The sequence below is a fragment of the Ovis aries genome, chromosome 4 (assembly GCF_016772045.2).
Source record: "Ovis aries strain OAR_USU_Benz2616 breed Rambouillet chromosome 4, ARS-UI_Ramb_v3.0, whole genome shotgun sequence".
In the NCBI taxonomy this organism is placed as follows: Eukaryota; Metazoa; Chordata; class Mammalia; order Artiodactyla; family Bovidae; genus Ovis; species Ovis aries.
The window spans coordinates 114,993,497-115,009,976 of NC_056057.1; positions in this window are offsets into that span (position 1 = coordinate 114,993,497).

The following is a 16,480-nucleotide window of genomic DNA, read 5'->3' on the forward strand; positions in this document are numbered from 1 at the left end:
GAAAGCTGAGCGCTGAAGAATTGATGTGTTTGAACTGTGGTGTTGGAGAAGACTCTTGAGAGTCCCTTGGACTTCAAGGAGATCCAACCAGTCCATCCTAAAGGAGATCAGTCCTGGGTGTTCCTTGGAAGGACTGATGCTAAAGCTGAAACCCCAATACTTTGGCCACCTCATGAGAAGAATTGACTCATTGGAAAAGACTGGTGCTGGGAGGGATTGGGGGCAGGAGGAGAAGGGGACGATAGAGGATGAGATGGTTGGATGGCATCACCAACTCGATGGACATGAATTTGAGTGGACTCTGGGAGTCGGTGATGGACAGGGAGGCCTGGCATGTTGCAATTCATGGGGTCGCAAAGAGTAGGACACAACTGAGCTACTGAACTGAACTGACCTGAACTGAGAGGATTAGGAATAAAATTTTAAAAAAATTTTTGTAATTTAAAAAATGATAATAGTAAAAATATATCTAGGACTTTCTCTGGAGCTGTTGCAGACAGTGTGGGGTCAGTTCATTTTCCGATAGTTCCTTGATCAGGCTTATACTTCTCAAGATCTATAGGCCCGTTCCAATGTAGTCAGTGCTAACTACAGGGTTTTAATCTATTGCACCTGTCACTTCCAAAGCTGTTCCCTCTGTTTATTTTAGCTTCTTCTGTTTGCTGGTCTCTTCAGTGCCTAATTTCCACCCTGACACAAGGGGGCAGTGGTGGTCACTTTTTTAGGCTCACTTGTTCAGTCGTGCTGTGAGGAGGGAGGAACACTGCAAACAAATATCACTGTCTGTGTGGGGAGTGCTCGCAGTGTTTCAGCCCCACCGATTTGCCCCCACTCACAGCGTGGGTACTTTCATGGTCTACACTGCTCAGGCTCTAGGTTGCTCTGCTGGGAACTGTCTGAGGTGGGCCCTGGGTTGCATGCACTTCCCAGGTCTAAGCCACTCAGGTTCAGGTTCTCAGGTACTCCACAAAGGCGCAGACTCGGTTGGGCCTGCGTTTTGTGCCCTTCCCAGGTCCGAGCAGCTCAGGAGACCAGGTGCTTGTCGAGCACAGTCACACCCAGTTAGGGGGAGCATCTTATCGCCTCCCCTGTCCCAGCCGCTCATTTTTCCAGGTGTACAAGTGGCGCGTCTTCTCAGGTGTGCCCTGTGTCTCTCCTGGGGAGCTGATCTCTGGCTGCGACCCTCCCAGCAGATGTCAACCGTCCAGAATCCCAAGAAGTCTTGGTTAGCGATGAAGCCTCCTTGCAGTTTGGTAGAGGATGCCTCTCTGGGGCCACAATTGCCCCCTTCTGGCTCTGGCTGCCCTTGTCTGCCTGTCTCCAGCAGGGGATGGGCCAGTCCATAGCCAGCTAGCTCTGCTCAGTCCTTTGTTCTGTGAGCAGGCCTGGCAGTGTCTTAGGTTAGGGGTTTTCGCCGGATGCTATCCCACAGTCTGGGTTGCTATCTCAAGTTACTTCCCTCAGATTGCCTTCAGGACATTCAGGCCCAGTCCTTACCCTAAGCAATGCAGCCCGCACCTCCCTGTTCAGCCCCTGCTTGCTAGTGGCATATGCAAGCGTCTGGGCTGCTTCTCCACTGGGAGTTGCCATTAGGCACGTTATCTGTGGGATTTATTTATGTATTTATTTATTTTTCCTCCCAGTTATGTTTCCCTCTGAGATTCCAAGACTCGCCACAGACCCGCTGGTGAGTGTTTCCTGGTGTTTGGAAACTTCTCTCTTTTTTTAAGACTCCTTTCCCGGGATGGATCTCCATCCCTACCTCTTTTGTCTCTCTTCTTATCTTTTATATTTTGTCCCACCTCCTTTTGAAGACAATGGGCTGCCTTTCTGGGTGCCTGATGTCCTCTGCCAGCATTCAGAACTTGTTTTGTGGAATTTGCTCAGCATTCGAATGTTCTTTCAATGAATTTGTGGTGGGAAAAGTGGTCTCCCCATCCTATTCCTCCACCATCTTAGGACCGCCTCATCTTGTCTTTATAAACCTTTCCTTGAAAGCCTGCAAGGAGTTTGGGTCTTTTAATCACAAGCTGCCCCAGTTTCCTTGCTTGGCATCTTGCAGTAAAACTATTCTTTCCTACTTCACCCAAACACCTGTCTCGAGATTCAGCTCAGTACCCATGTACAGAGACCCAGTTTCAACAACACTATGTTCTTGTATAAAAATATTACACTACCATAAAAACACACATTCTTCTAAAATTGCTATGTATGTAATTTAATTCAATTGAAATCCCAACATTTTGAATGTAGAATTAACTAATACTTTCTCAACATTAATATTTATTAACTATTTTCTTTGGATGAAAAATGTCTACATAATCAAATCAGTCTGGTATTGACATAAAAGACAAATCAGGGGCTTCCCTGGTGGTCCAGTGGCTAAGATACACACTTCCAATACAGGGGGTCTGGATTTAATCTCTGGCCAGGGAACTAGATCCCACAGGCCAAAACAAAGAGTTCATATGCCACACTAAAAGATCCTGCATGCTGCAGCTAAAACCCGGAGGAACCATATAAATAAATATTTTCCTTAAAAAAAGAAAAGACAAACCAGTAAGCAGAATCCCAGTTAATAATGGGATTATTAAGACAAAGGCAGAAAAACAATGATTTATGTAGTAAGTGGTGCTTACCCAAAAGGGTTTCTAACTTGAAGCTGATAAAACTGAGCTCCTACCCCACACTACATAAAAACCCAAGGAAGATTAAATTCTTATCTGTAAAAAATAAAATGACAAGAATTGGGTATACTTTCTTAACCAACACATGAAGCCAGAAGTTATCCAAAATAAGATACCTTTAATATCTTATTATGATATCAAAGTTAAAGACAAAAAAACAAGATCTGAAAAAAAAATGAAATCTTAAAAACCCATATTATAAAAAAAGCTCACAGAAATCAAGGAAAATGTGCAATAAATGTGTAGATTGTTCAAGAAGAACAACAAATAGCCAATACTTATATGAAAAGATACTCAACTTCACAAATAGTCAAGGAGATAAACATCGAAACAATTTGCACAAATTAAAATGTGTTCTGTATCTACTACTGTGAAGAGTTAATAGCAAGATTAAGAAGGACAAAGGCCATTTTAATGCACTGCAGATAAAATGTAAGCAATTCCAGCCTTTTTCGGAAAGCACTCTGATAATATTTATTGCATTTTTAAATATTTATAGTGTTCAGCGAGAAATCCTATTCCAAAGACTCCATCTCACAGAAATAAGAGCTCCAGTTACACAACCCAGGATTGCAGCTTTGTTTCTAGAAGCAAACACAGGAAAAGAGGTAAAAGTTCATCAGTAGGAGCTTCCCTGGTGGCTCAGAGGTTAAGAATCCACCTGCCAATGCAGGAGACTCGGGTTTGATCCCTGGGTCAGGAAGATCCCCTGAAGGAGGAAATGGCAACCTACTCCAGTATTCTTGCCTGGAGAATTCCACAGACAGAGGAGCCCACAGTCCATGGGGTCGCAGAGTTGGACAGAACTGAGTGACGGAGCATACAGCACAGCGATTTCATGGAAACACTATGCAGCCATTAAAGAGGACTCCTGGAATGCTTAGGACTAAATACACTGACCGCACCAAGTGCTGGAGAGCACGTGGAGGACATGGTTGGGATATAAAATGGTGCCATGGCTTTGGAAAGCACTTGGTTGCTTTCTTAAAAAGTAACCATAGACCATGATCTTTCAGCCATCTCATTCCTAGGTATTTCCCAAGAGAAAGGAAAGAATGTGTCCGTAGAGACCTGTACCTCCTGACTGTTTACAGATGCTTTACCTGTGGTGGTCCTAAACCAGGAACAACCCAAATATCCATCAACAGGTGAGCAGATGAAGAAACTGTGGCATATCCACACAATGGAATGTAACCTCTAAATAAAAAGAAATGAGCTACTGATACACAACAACATGGATGAATCTCAAAATCATTAGACTTAGTAAATCAACTAAACTCCAATATAAAATTTAAAATTTAAGTACAATAAAATTAATTTTTTTGTAAATTAAGTTTATTGAAAATACACCAAAAACCCCTGAATCTAATACATTATAGATCAACTATAAAGGGATAAAGGGAAGTCGCTCAGTCGTGTCTGACTCTTTGCGACCCCGTGGACTGTAGCCTACCAGGTTCCACCATCCATGGGATTTTCCAGGCAAGAATACTGGAGTGGGTTGCCATTTCCTTCTCCAGGAGATCTTCCCGACCCAGGGATTGAACCCAGGTCTCCCACATGGTAGGCATTGTAGGCAGACACTTTACCGTCTGAGCCACCAGGGAAGATCCTATAGTGTAAAATAAAAAGTAAAAAAAATTGTTTTAAGTTTACTGAAAACAAAACATAAAACAGCACCTGAAGCTAACACAGCATTGTAAATCAACTATACTCCAATATAAGATAAAACTTAAATTTAAAAATTGCTGGGAGCCAGCGTGAGGAACTCCGCCCATGGCAAAGGTCATGAGGAAGAAGGCACTGTATACACAAAGGCAGGATCGAGCCTCAGGAAACACCCTGTTCCCAAGCATCTACCCCTAAAACCTGAGTCTGCCTACTTTACTGCTTTATGCTCTCACCTATACCTCTGACTTTATGGGGGGGGGCTGTCCCCCACCACCTCTCTCAGAGAAGGAGTTAACCTACAGCTCCAGTCAATAAAAATTCCTGGGCGTGACAAGTGTGTTTCAACTTACAAACTTCTCTGAAGGTTCTCTAGCCTGCCTGAACAGGTTCGTCTGGCCACATGTGATTGTTTACAGCCTCCCAACCATGAGAGGCACGAAATGCTTTAAACTTTCTAAATACAGATTCTTTTGAGAAGTTAGAAGTTATTAGTATAGTGGGTTGGTTAGAAATTATACTGGTGAAGGGTTTTCATTTGTTGGGCCAATATTTGCTGCTAAGTCTCCATATTCCTTGCCCTTATACACATTATTGAATATAACTAGCATACAAGAGAAATAAGTATTAACCTTTGATATTAATCATGATAAAACTTAGGCTAAGTAAATTCCTTTCTTAATTGTAACCCACTATATCCTCACCCTATAGGAATGCAACTTTATCTGGTGCCTTCAGAGGGTGGTGCCTAGTTTAAGAAAAAAAATCACCCCTGGAAAAAATAAGTTTTCTAGTTGACTGACCGTTATCAGAAAGAAGGGGTCATAAAATGTTAGCAGGCCCGCTGGCCAGAAGATGATGTAAAACCCCTAAGACCTTTTTGTATACATTTATATGAAGCACCTGATTTTGATAAAGGTCAGGACTGCTGACCCCCATGTGACTTTAAAATTTCCATTTGTCTCTATGTGTAACAAAAGGTATATACGCAAACCTGAAAATAAAGAAATCGGATCAGTTTCTGGAAAGACTGATTCCTGTGTTTTGTTCTTTCTTTCCCCTTCTGGCTGAATTCCCATCTGGAGCGTGAATGCTCGCCAAGCCTGCTAACTTTGCCCTGGCTTCTAAGACCCACGTGAGAGGGAGCCCAAGGCAGGGCACCCTCCGCTATTCAAGTAGGTGCTGGTGGCCTACGTAGGGGATACAAACCTCTTGTCTCGAGGTTTTACTTGTATTCCATGTAAACCAAGTTATTCAGCCTTGTTTTCTCCACTAGTATTTTCCTACTACACTATTTCTTTCTAATCTCCCTCCATATCTTTAATTAAGCAATTAATTCCTAGGATGCTGACTCCATCCCCGCTTCAAATTACCCTGGATCCACCGGGGCTGGACCCTGGTTAAAAAGCAAAATCAGATTTATTCAAAAAAATCATTAGTCTAAGTGAAAGAAGTCAAACAGACAAGATGAATATGGATTGCATGATTCCACTTATACAAAACTCTAGAAAATGTATACTAATCTACATTGACAAAAAGCAAGTCAGGGGTTGCCTGGTGATGCAGGGAGAGAAGGCCCAGGAGGGAGAGATTGCCAAGGAGCACAGGGACCCTTTAGGGAGGTAATGCATATTTTCACTACTTTAATCATGTTGTGGGGCTTCCCTGGTGGCTCAGCGGTACAGAATCTGCCTGCAATGCAGGAGACCTGGGTTCAATCCCTTGGTTGGGAAGCTCCCCTGGAGGAGGAAATGGCAACCCGCTCCAGTGTCCTTGCCTGGAGAATCCCATGGACAGACAAGAGTGGCAGGCTACAGTCTCTAGAGTCCATGGGGTCGCAAAAAGAGTCAGACATGATTTAGCAACTAAATAACAATCGTGGTGTATATATGCCAAAACTCATTGCATCCTTTAAATATGTACAGTTCATTATACATCAATTATACCTCAATAAAGATAAACAAGTACCAAGAAAAATACAAGTGAGCTTCAGTTGTTAAGACACCTGGGGATGGGGAGGTAAGTGAAGATCGATGCTGGCCAAAGGAATAACCAAGAGCTTTAGAAAGAAAAAGAAGAACAACTCTGCACTAAAAATAAAAACAAGTATGAATGTTTCACAATTGAAAATCCCCCAAACTCCCCTCACAAGAAACTTTTTAAAAGCCCCCAACATACCCCAAGATGTACAGGTTTAATATAGTATCATACTGAGGTGATATCTGTTCATTTCTCTGTTGCTAAAGCCTCAATCTGAACCTGGTTAATTACACCATCCAATAATCCTTCTAGTTGGGTACCAGTGATTTCCTCTGACTCTTGGCATCTTCCATAACCAGCCACTAGTCCATGAATGATGAAAAATTCAATACCAAAAATAATCACTAAAAGTTTGCAGATTCTACTTTAACATCCTTCCTGCATTATTTTCTGAAACCAGGTCCTCTGACTGATCAGAAGCTGAGACAACGTGAGTCTCATCTGGTATTAAACACAGCTCTTCACTACAAAAACCAGCAAACACCTTCAGAATAAAACAAATTCTCCAAAGGGAGGAACTATAAGGGGGATATAGATGAAACTAGATCTGATCAAGGTAAATGCTTGCTGAAAGTAGAAAAAGTAGTCTGAGGGATATGGGTGAGGTGTGTTACTCTTGACTATAGCTTTGTGTGCTTGAAAATGTCCTTTGTTGTTGTTGTTGTTCAGTTGCTAAGTCATGTCTGACTCTTTGCTACCCCATGGACTGCAGCTTGCCAGGCTTCCCTGTCCTCCACTATCTTCCAGAGTTTGCACAAGTTCATGTCCATCGAGTTGGTGATGCCATCCAACCATCTCACCCTGTGTTGCCCCCTTCTTCTCCTGCCTTCAATCTTTCCCAGCATCAGGGTCTTTTCCAATGAGTCAGTTCTTCCCATCAGTTGGCCAAAGTATTGGAGCTTCAGCTTCAGCATCACTCCTTCCAATGAATACTTAGAGTTGATTTCCTTTAGGATTGACTGCTTGGATCTCCTTGCAGTCCAAGGGACTCTCAAGAGTCTTATCCAGCACCACAATTCGAAAGCATCAGTTCTTCAGTACTCAGCCTTCTTTCCGGTCCAATTCTTGTATCCATACATGACTATTGAAAAAAGACCATAGTTTTGACTATACAGAACTTTGTCAGCAAAGTGATGTGCTTGCTTTTTAATACGATGTCTAGGTTTGGCATAGCTTTCCTTCCAAGGAGCAAGTGTCTTTTAATTTCATGGCTGTGGTCACCGTCTGCAGTTTGAGAGCCCAAGAAAATAAAATCTGTCACTCCTTCTCCTTTTTCGCATTCAATTTGCCATGAAGTGACGGGACCAGATACCATGATCTTAGGTTTTTAATGAATTTTTAGAGTGTGATCCTTAAGTAATGCTCTTTGAAATTATAAATATTTAAAATAAAACAAAATATGTAGATAATAAAGATTAGTCAAAATTGAATGCTTCATTGATATATTGATAATGTTGGTGCACACTAGAGTGATGTGTTTTGAGGACTTATTTATGCATAATTTAAGTACATTCCCTCCAAAGCGTGAATATAAACCAATTCACTCTTAAGGGTGTGATAAATGAGGGGAAGGGTGGCAGTAGAATGTAAAAATCACAGTGGTGCACATGTGACTTCCCCCCTCCTCCCACTACAATATTTATCCCCCCTCCCAAATAACAGCAATGGAGTAAGTACACCTGGGTTCACCCCCTAAAACAACACCCATCCAGGAGGCTTCAAGTTCAGCCCTCTAGGGTCTGGAACTTGGAGACTCCTGGACACCCATTTAAATGTCAGTCACCTTATCCCAGACTCTCAGCCTATTAATTAGAATTATCTCAAACTGCAAGAGGCTTAAGCAAAAGCTTACTTACTGGGCACATACTCAAATGGTCAAGGAGCAATCTGGCTTCAGACACTGCTGCATTAGACCTTGAGCAACACCATCAGCAGTGGATTTTTTTCCCTCCTCTCAGCTCTGCCTTCCACAGGTTGTCATCATCTCAAGTCCATGGAGGAGAGGGGGTCTTGGCAGTTCCAGGAAAACCTCCCATGGGTGCAAGATGGCTGCTACAGCTCCAACTCTACATCCTTGCAGGTTCAAGTTCAGCAACAAGTTCAGGAGCCTTCTCTGGTAGCCCCCAAGATTTATTCTGACGGGATGGACTTTGGCCATGTGCCCACACCTGAAACAATCCCCATGGTCTGGGGGAAAAGACCTGCTTCTTAATCTAAGTTTGGGTCACAGGTCATATGCCTAGAACTGAGGATAAAGCCCCACCACGAACACACAGCCAATGAGAAAAAAAAGTGGATCCCCAAATGGAAATTTAGGTCTGCTCCTAGAAAAGGGAGACTGATGGATGTGGGGACCATCTACTCTTGGGACTGTATGCTAACAGTAGCCCATTGGTTCCAAAAATGGAACAAATGTATTTCAACCAAGAATAGTAGGATAACTCAGAAAGCCTCCAGATGGTTCTCGTGTGTATCTTAGTGGAAATGTTCTTCTAATCCCACATTGAGAAACGTTGCCTTACTCAGTTCCCCACAGATATGTCCTGTGGGTCCCAATGCACACAAAACTCTACTCACAGCTGGGAAAAAATAATGCATGCCACTTACTGATTCATCTAACAAATATTTAGAAGTTATCCCCTTATCTCTCTCCAATATCACTCTTGTATACAACAACAAGAGGGTTTGTTTACCATTGCAATTCATTGTTGCTGTTATCATTGCTCAGTCGTTAAGTCACTTTAGACTCTTTGTGACCCCATGGACTGCAACATGCCAAACTTCCCAGTCCTTCACTATCTCCTGGAATTTGCTCAAACTCATGTCCATTGAGTTGATGATGCCATCCAACCATCCCTGCAATTCATTGTAATACAGACCAAATCGCCCATCAACAAAAGAATGGATGAACAAAATGTGCTGTATATAGTGGAACACTGTTCATCCTCAAAAAAGGAAGGACATTCTGATATAGGCTACAATATAGGTGAACCTTGAAGACATCATACTAAGTGAAATATGCTGCTGCTGCTACTGCTGAGTTGCTTCAGTCGTGTCCGACTCTGTGTGACCCGATAGATGGCAGCCCACCAGGCTCCGCCATCCCTGGGATTCTCCAGGCAGGAACACTGGAGTGTGTTGCCATTTCCCTCTCCAATGCATGAAAGTGAAAAGTGAAAGTGAAGTCGCTCAGTCATGTCTGACTCTTCACAACCCCATGGACTGCAGCCTACCAGGCTCCTCCATCCATGGGATTTTCCAGGCAAGAGTACTGGAGTGGGGTGCCATTGCCTTCTGCAAGTGAAATATTCTAGACACAAAAGAATAAATATTGCATAAAACTCCCGGAGTCCACCCATGTCCATCGAGTTGGACAATCTTTCCCTCAATCTTTCCCCGCATCAGGGTCTTTCCAAATGAGTCAGCTCTTCGCATCAGGTGCCTGAAGTATTGGAATTTCAGCTTCAGCATTAGTCCTTCCAATAAACACCCAAGACTGATCTCCTTTAGAATGGACTGGTTGGATCTCCATACAGTTCAAGGGACTCTCAAGAGTCTTCTCCAACACCACAGTTCAAAAGCATCAATTCTTCAGCACTCAGCTTTCTTTATAGTCCAACTCTCACATCCATACATGACCACTGGAAAAACCATCGTTTTGACTAGACAGACCTTTGTTGGCAAAGTAATGTCTCTGCTTTTTAATATGCTCTTTAGGTTGATCATAACTTTCCTTCCAAGGAGTACGTGTCTTTTAATTTCATGGCTGCAGTCACCATCTCCAGTGATTTTGGAGCCCAGAGAAATAAAGTCTGACACTGTTTCCACTGTTTCCCCATCTATTTCCCATGAAGTGATGGGACCGGATGCCATGATCTTAGTTTTCTGAACATTGAGCTTTAAGCCAACTTTTTCACTCTCCTCCTTCGCTTTCATCAACAGGCTCTTTAGTTCTTCTTCACTTTCTGCCATAAAGGTGGTGTCATCTGCATATCTGAGGTTATTGATATTTCTCCCAGCAATCTTGATGCCAGCTTGTGCTTCCAGCCCAGGGTTTCTCATGATGTACTCTGCATAGAAGTTAAATAAGCAGGGTGACAATATACAGCCTTAATGTACTCCTTTTCCTATTTGGAACCAGTCTGTTGTTCCATGTCCAGTTCTAACTGTTGCTTCCTGATCTGCATACAGGTTTCTCAAGAAGCAGGTCAGCTGGTCTGGTATTCCCATCTCTCTCAGAATTTTCCACGGTTTATTGTCATCCACACAGTCAAAGGCTTTGGCATAGTCAATAAAGCATAAATAGATGTTTTTCTGGAATTCTCTTGCTTTTTCCATGATCAGCCCCCGTGGATCCAGGGTAATTCAAAGCGGGGACAGAGTCAGCATCCTAGGTATTAATTGCTTAATTAAAGATATAGAGGGAGATTAGAAAGAAATAGTGTAGTAGGAAAATTAGTAGAGAAAAAGAGGCTGAATAACTTGGTTTACGTGGGATACCAATAAAGCTTTGAGACAAGAAGCTTGCACCACCTACGTAGGCCACCAGCGCCCACTTGAATATTGGAGGGTGCCCCGCCTTGTGCTCCCTCTCACGTGGAACTTAAAAGCCAGGGCAAAATTAGCAGGCTTGGCAAGCACCCACGCTCCAGATGGGAATTCAGCCAGAAAAACGGAGAACAAGAAAGAACGACACGGGGGAATCAGTCTTTCCAGAAACTGATCCGTTTTCTTTATTTTCAGGTTTGCTTATATACCTTTTGTTACACATAGAGACAAATGGAAATTTCAAAGTCACGTGGGGGTCGGCAGTCCTGACCTTTATCAAAATCAGGTGCTTCATATAAATGTATACAAAAAGGTTTTAGGGGTTTTACATCATCTTCTGGCCATGAGGCCTGCTGACATTTTATGATCCTTTCTTTCTGATAACGGTCAGTCAACCAAAAACTTATTTTCCAGGGGTGATTTTTCTTAAACCAGGCACCACCCTCCGAAGGTACCAGATAAAGTTGCATTCCTATAGGGTGAAGGTATAGTGGGTTACAATTAAGAAAGGAATTTACTTAGCCTAAGGTTAATATGATTAATCTTAGAGGTTAATACTTATTTCTTCTATATACTAGTCATATTCATTATAAAGGCAGGGAATATGGAGATTTAGCAGCAAATATTGGCCCAACAAATGAAAAACCCTTCACCAATATAATTCCTAATCAGCCCACTATACTAATAATTTCCAACTTCCTAAAAGAATCTGCCTTTAGTAAGTCTAAAACATCTCGTGCCTCTCATGGTTGGGAGGCTGTAAACAATCACATGTGGCCGGACAAACCTGTACAGGCAGACTAGATAAACTTCAGAGGAGTTCGTAAGTTGAAACACTCTTGTCACGCCCAGGAAATTTTATTAACTGGAGCTGTAGGTTAACTCCTTCTCTGAGAGAGGTGATGGGGGAGAGCCCCCATAAAGTCAGAGGTGTAGGTGAGAGCATACAACAGTAAAGTGGGCAGACTCTAGTTTTGGGGGTAGATGCTCGGGAACAGGGTGTTTCCTGAGGCTCGATCCCGCCTTTGCGTATGCTGAAGCCTCCTTCCTCATGACCTTTGCCTTGGGCGTAGTTCCTCACGCTGGCTCCCGGCATCTCTGCCTTTTCTAAAACCAGCTTGAACAAGTTCATGGTTCACATATTGCTGAAGCCTGGCATGGAGAATTTTAAGCATTACTTTCCTAGCATGTGAGATGAGAGCAATTGTGTGATAGTCTGAACATTTTTTGGCATTACCTTTCTTTGGGATTGGAATGAAAACTGACATTTTTCAGTCCTGTGGCCACTGCTGAGTTTTCCAAATTTGCTGGCATATTGAGTGCAGCACTTTCACAGTGTCATCTTTTAGGATTTGATATAAGGTGCCTGCTGCTGCTGCTGCTGCTGCTAAGTCGCTTCAGTCGTGTCCGACTCCATGCGATTCCATAGACGGCAGCCCACCAGGCTCCGCCGTCCTTGGGATTCTCCAGGCAAAAACGCTGGAGTGGGTTGCCATTTCCTTCTCCAATGCATGAAAGTGAAAAGTGAAAGGGAATTCACTCTGTTGTGTCCGACTCTTCACGACCCCATGGACTGCAGCCTACCAGGCTCCTCCGTCTATGGGATTTTCCAAGCAAGAGTACTAAGGTGCCTAGAGTAGTCAAATTCATAGAGACTAAAAACAGAATGGTGGTTACTAAGGGCTGGAGAGAGGGGGACATGGGGAGTTAGTATTTAATGGGTACAGAGCTTCCGTTTAGGATAACGAAAATCTCTGGAGATGGATGGTGGTGACTGATGCACAACAATGTGAATGTACTGATGTCACTGAAATTTACACTTTAAAATAGCCAGAATGGTAAATAATAATAATTAATTAATTAATTAATAGATGTTATTAAAACAAGACATTATTAGTGAGAGCTGGAAGAGTGAGGAGAAAAAAACAGCAAAGAGTTCAAATTTGGTGTTTTTCTAACAGAAATAAACTAAATAATGTAGCTAGCTTAAAGAAATAATATGGAGAAGGAAATGGCAACCCACTCCAGTGTTCTTGCCTGGAGAATCCTAGGGACGGGGGAGCCTGGTGGGCTGCTGTCTATGGGGTCGCACAGAGTTGGACACGACTGAAGTGACTTAGCAGAAGCAGCAGCTTAAAGAAATAATATAGATCATCAGTGTCATGACTTAGGAACAAAAGAGCATCAAAAAGGAACAGGAAGATTTGAAAAAGAAGAAAACACCATACCTAGAAAATGTTTAATGAAACTTAAAATTTAATAGAATAGGGAAAGCGGATTATACACAACTGAGACAGAAACTGAGTAACTTGTTGGATAATTGTGAAGAATTTAACCAGCATGCAATGGGGAGAAAATAAAGAGATGAAAACTGAAAGATACAAACCAGGTTAGGCGATAAGGAAGTTACAGTGAGAGGATTGAACATGCGGTTAATCAAATTTCAGAAGGAAATATTAGGGAAAATTTCAGAAAGTAGATGTTCAAAGGCATAATTCAGAGAGTTTGCCAGGTTTTACAAACAAGAGTGTGACAACATTATATGGCAGCCTAGATGGGAGGGGAGTTTGGGGGAGAATGGATACATGTGTATGTATGGCTGAGTCCCTTTGCTGTGCAGCTGAAACTATCACAACATTGTTAACTGGCTATGGTGGTGGTTTCATCACTAAGTCGTGTCTGACTGCTGTGATCCCGTGGACTGTAGCCTGTCAGGCTCCTCTGTCCGTGGGATTCTCCAGGCAAGAATACTGGAGTGGGTTGCCATTTCCTTCTCCAGGGGATCTTCCCAACCCAGAAATCGAACCCAGGTCTCCTGCATTGCAGACAGATGATTTACCAACTGAGCTATGAGGGAAGCCCGAAACGTGTGTATTACCATATGTAAAATAGATGACCAATGAAAGTTCCATGCATGAAGCAGGGCACTCAAAGCCGGTGCTCTGGGACAACCCAGAGGGATGGGTGGGGAGGGAGGTAGCGGGGGTACCGTTCAGGACACATGTACACTCATGGCTGATTCATGTAGATGTATGACAAAAAAAAAAAAACACAATATTGTAAAATAATTAGCCTCCAGTTAAAATAAATAATTTTTTAAAAAAAGAAACATTTAAAGAATGTACCTCAAAAAAGAAGAAAAAGGATATCAGAAAGAAAGCCTGAACTAGAAGAAGAAAATGAGGGTTGTTTTTTTGCCTAATAAAAAATCGAGTAAATTTAAACAAATACTGATTATATTTTTTTTTCATCTAACTTGGGGGGGGGGGGTGGTTAAAGTAAATCAAGATAAAACTAGAATTCAAGATAAGAATATCACCTAACAAAGAGCATTCTAAAGGCAGAGTATTCTTCATGTAGAAGATAAGGATATTGGTTACCTTTAGAATTTGCTTAAAGTGCTGCTGCTACTGCTGCTCAGTTGCTTCAGTCATGTCCAACTCTGTGCAACCCCATGGACGACAGCCCACCAGGCTCCCCCGTCCCAGGGATTCTCCAGGCAAGAACACTGGAGTGGGTTGCCATTTCCTTCTCCATAGTTAAGTGTACATGCTTTTAAAAAAAAAAAAAGAAAGAAAGAAAGATTTCAAAGGAAACCACTAGCAAAGCAGAAATCCCCTTGAATGAGGAGTTGGTGGGGAGCTGAAGATGGAAGCAAACTAACCAGTAAATGCTGAAGGAGTTCAGAGTAGCATCTACTGGAGGAAAGGAACACTGGTTCCTAATGTCTGCTTCTTACTTCAGAAAGGAATCTTTTTTTTTTTTAACGGAGTTGGTAGTTTGCCATAAAACTTAATTGCAACCATTTTTGTTTGCTTTTCTTCAAATCTGAGGCTCCAGGACCTTCTTTGTGGAGTCTGAGGCAATGCAGCTTTATCCCACCCACTGAAATAGCTCTGAAAGGGCAAGAAATAGTAAATTAACTCTCCTACTGCAGGAAAGCCCTCCTCTCCCTGACACCTCACAACTGTTTGCTTGGACTTACTTTTCCAGGAAGTCTTTCTCATTGAGCCAGGCAGCTAGTGGAGCAGAGGGTGGGGAAACTCCCAGGTGCTTCCCAGGTTGAGCAAGAATGGACATCACCCACATCACACTGGCAAGCAGCCACTGGTCCTCCTCACAGCCGAGAAAACCCCATCCCCTCCCCTGCCTCCTGCTGGAATCACTTGAAGAAATCGCAGTGAGAGGGAGGAGCCACACCCTAGGACAGACGTTCCTAACCCTAACCTTCCTGGTGCAAATGCTTGTCTCCTCTGGGAGGGGACCCTAGCTCTGATGATTGCAGTTTTAAACATGGGGGAAAAAATGGGTCTTTTATTTAAGTGCCTTCAGTGGCTTAGTCGTGTCCAACTCTCTGTGACCCCATGGACTGTAGCCCACCAGGCTCCTCTGTCCATGGAATTCTCCAGGCAAAAATACTGGAGAGGGTTGCCATTTCCTATTCCAGGGGATCTTCCTGACTCAGGGATCAAACCAGTGTCTCCTGCGTTGGCAGGTGGATTCTTTACCACTGAGCCGCCTGGGAAGCAAGCCCCTCATATATGCATGTGTATGTGTGAGTGCATGCACACGTGCTAAGTTGTTTCAGTCTTGTCCGACTCTGCAACCCTGTGGACTGCAGCCTGCCAGTCTCCCCTGTGCATGAGCTTCTCCAGACAAGAATGCTGGAGTGGGCTGCCATGCCCTCCTCCAGGCGATCTTCCCGACCTAGGGATTGAACCCATGTCTCTTACATCTCCTGCATTGGCAGGCAGGTTTTTTACCATTAACAACACCAGGGAAGCATATATACTTATATGTATGTGTGTGTATATATATATATATATACATACATACACACACATATATACAGTTGATTATTAAAGAGCTTTTAAAATACAGAACTCTTTCTGCAAGTAAGGGAACGCTTTGTATTCTAACAAGTGATGTTCAGCTCCAGCTGAAGGGGGTTGGAGGCATCAGAGCCCTCCAGCCCGCACACCAACACTTATATCCCGACAGCCCTGAAGCAAGCTTTGGGGTGGATCTAACACCCCATGAAGCAGCTTGGAAACTACTACCCCTAAACCATCATGAAATGCAGAACTGGGTCTCAGACACCAGGTTGTGGAATCTGGATGCTGGTGCCAAGGTTAAAGGACCAATAGCCAGTGGGGAGTCAGGGAGTTGACAAAACACAGTCAAAAGTAGTGATCAGAAAAGAAAAATAGAACTATTTTCTTCCTGTTTACACTCGGAATAGTTTAAACCCTTCAGTAAGTACACATAGGCTTGGGACTAATTGCCAGATCGTGGGTCAGGGTTGTGAAGTCAGTTGCGAATATACAGTTTGGTCCCCAAGACTGAGTCGTGCAGACAGACAGATGGCTGCTGGGTTTTCCAAGTAAACAAAAGCAAGGAGAGGGAGGGATGGAACTTGATTTCCTACGGGAAAGAAAAACAAAGATGATGAGACTTCCAAGGCTATTCACAGGGCCAGGAGAGGGAGGGCGGGGTGTGGGGGGAGGGGGGAAGGATATGGAAGAGAAGAAATGGGG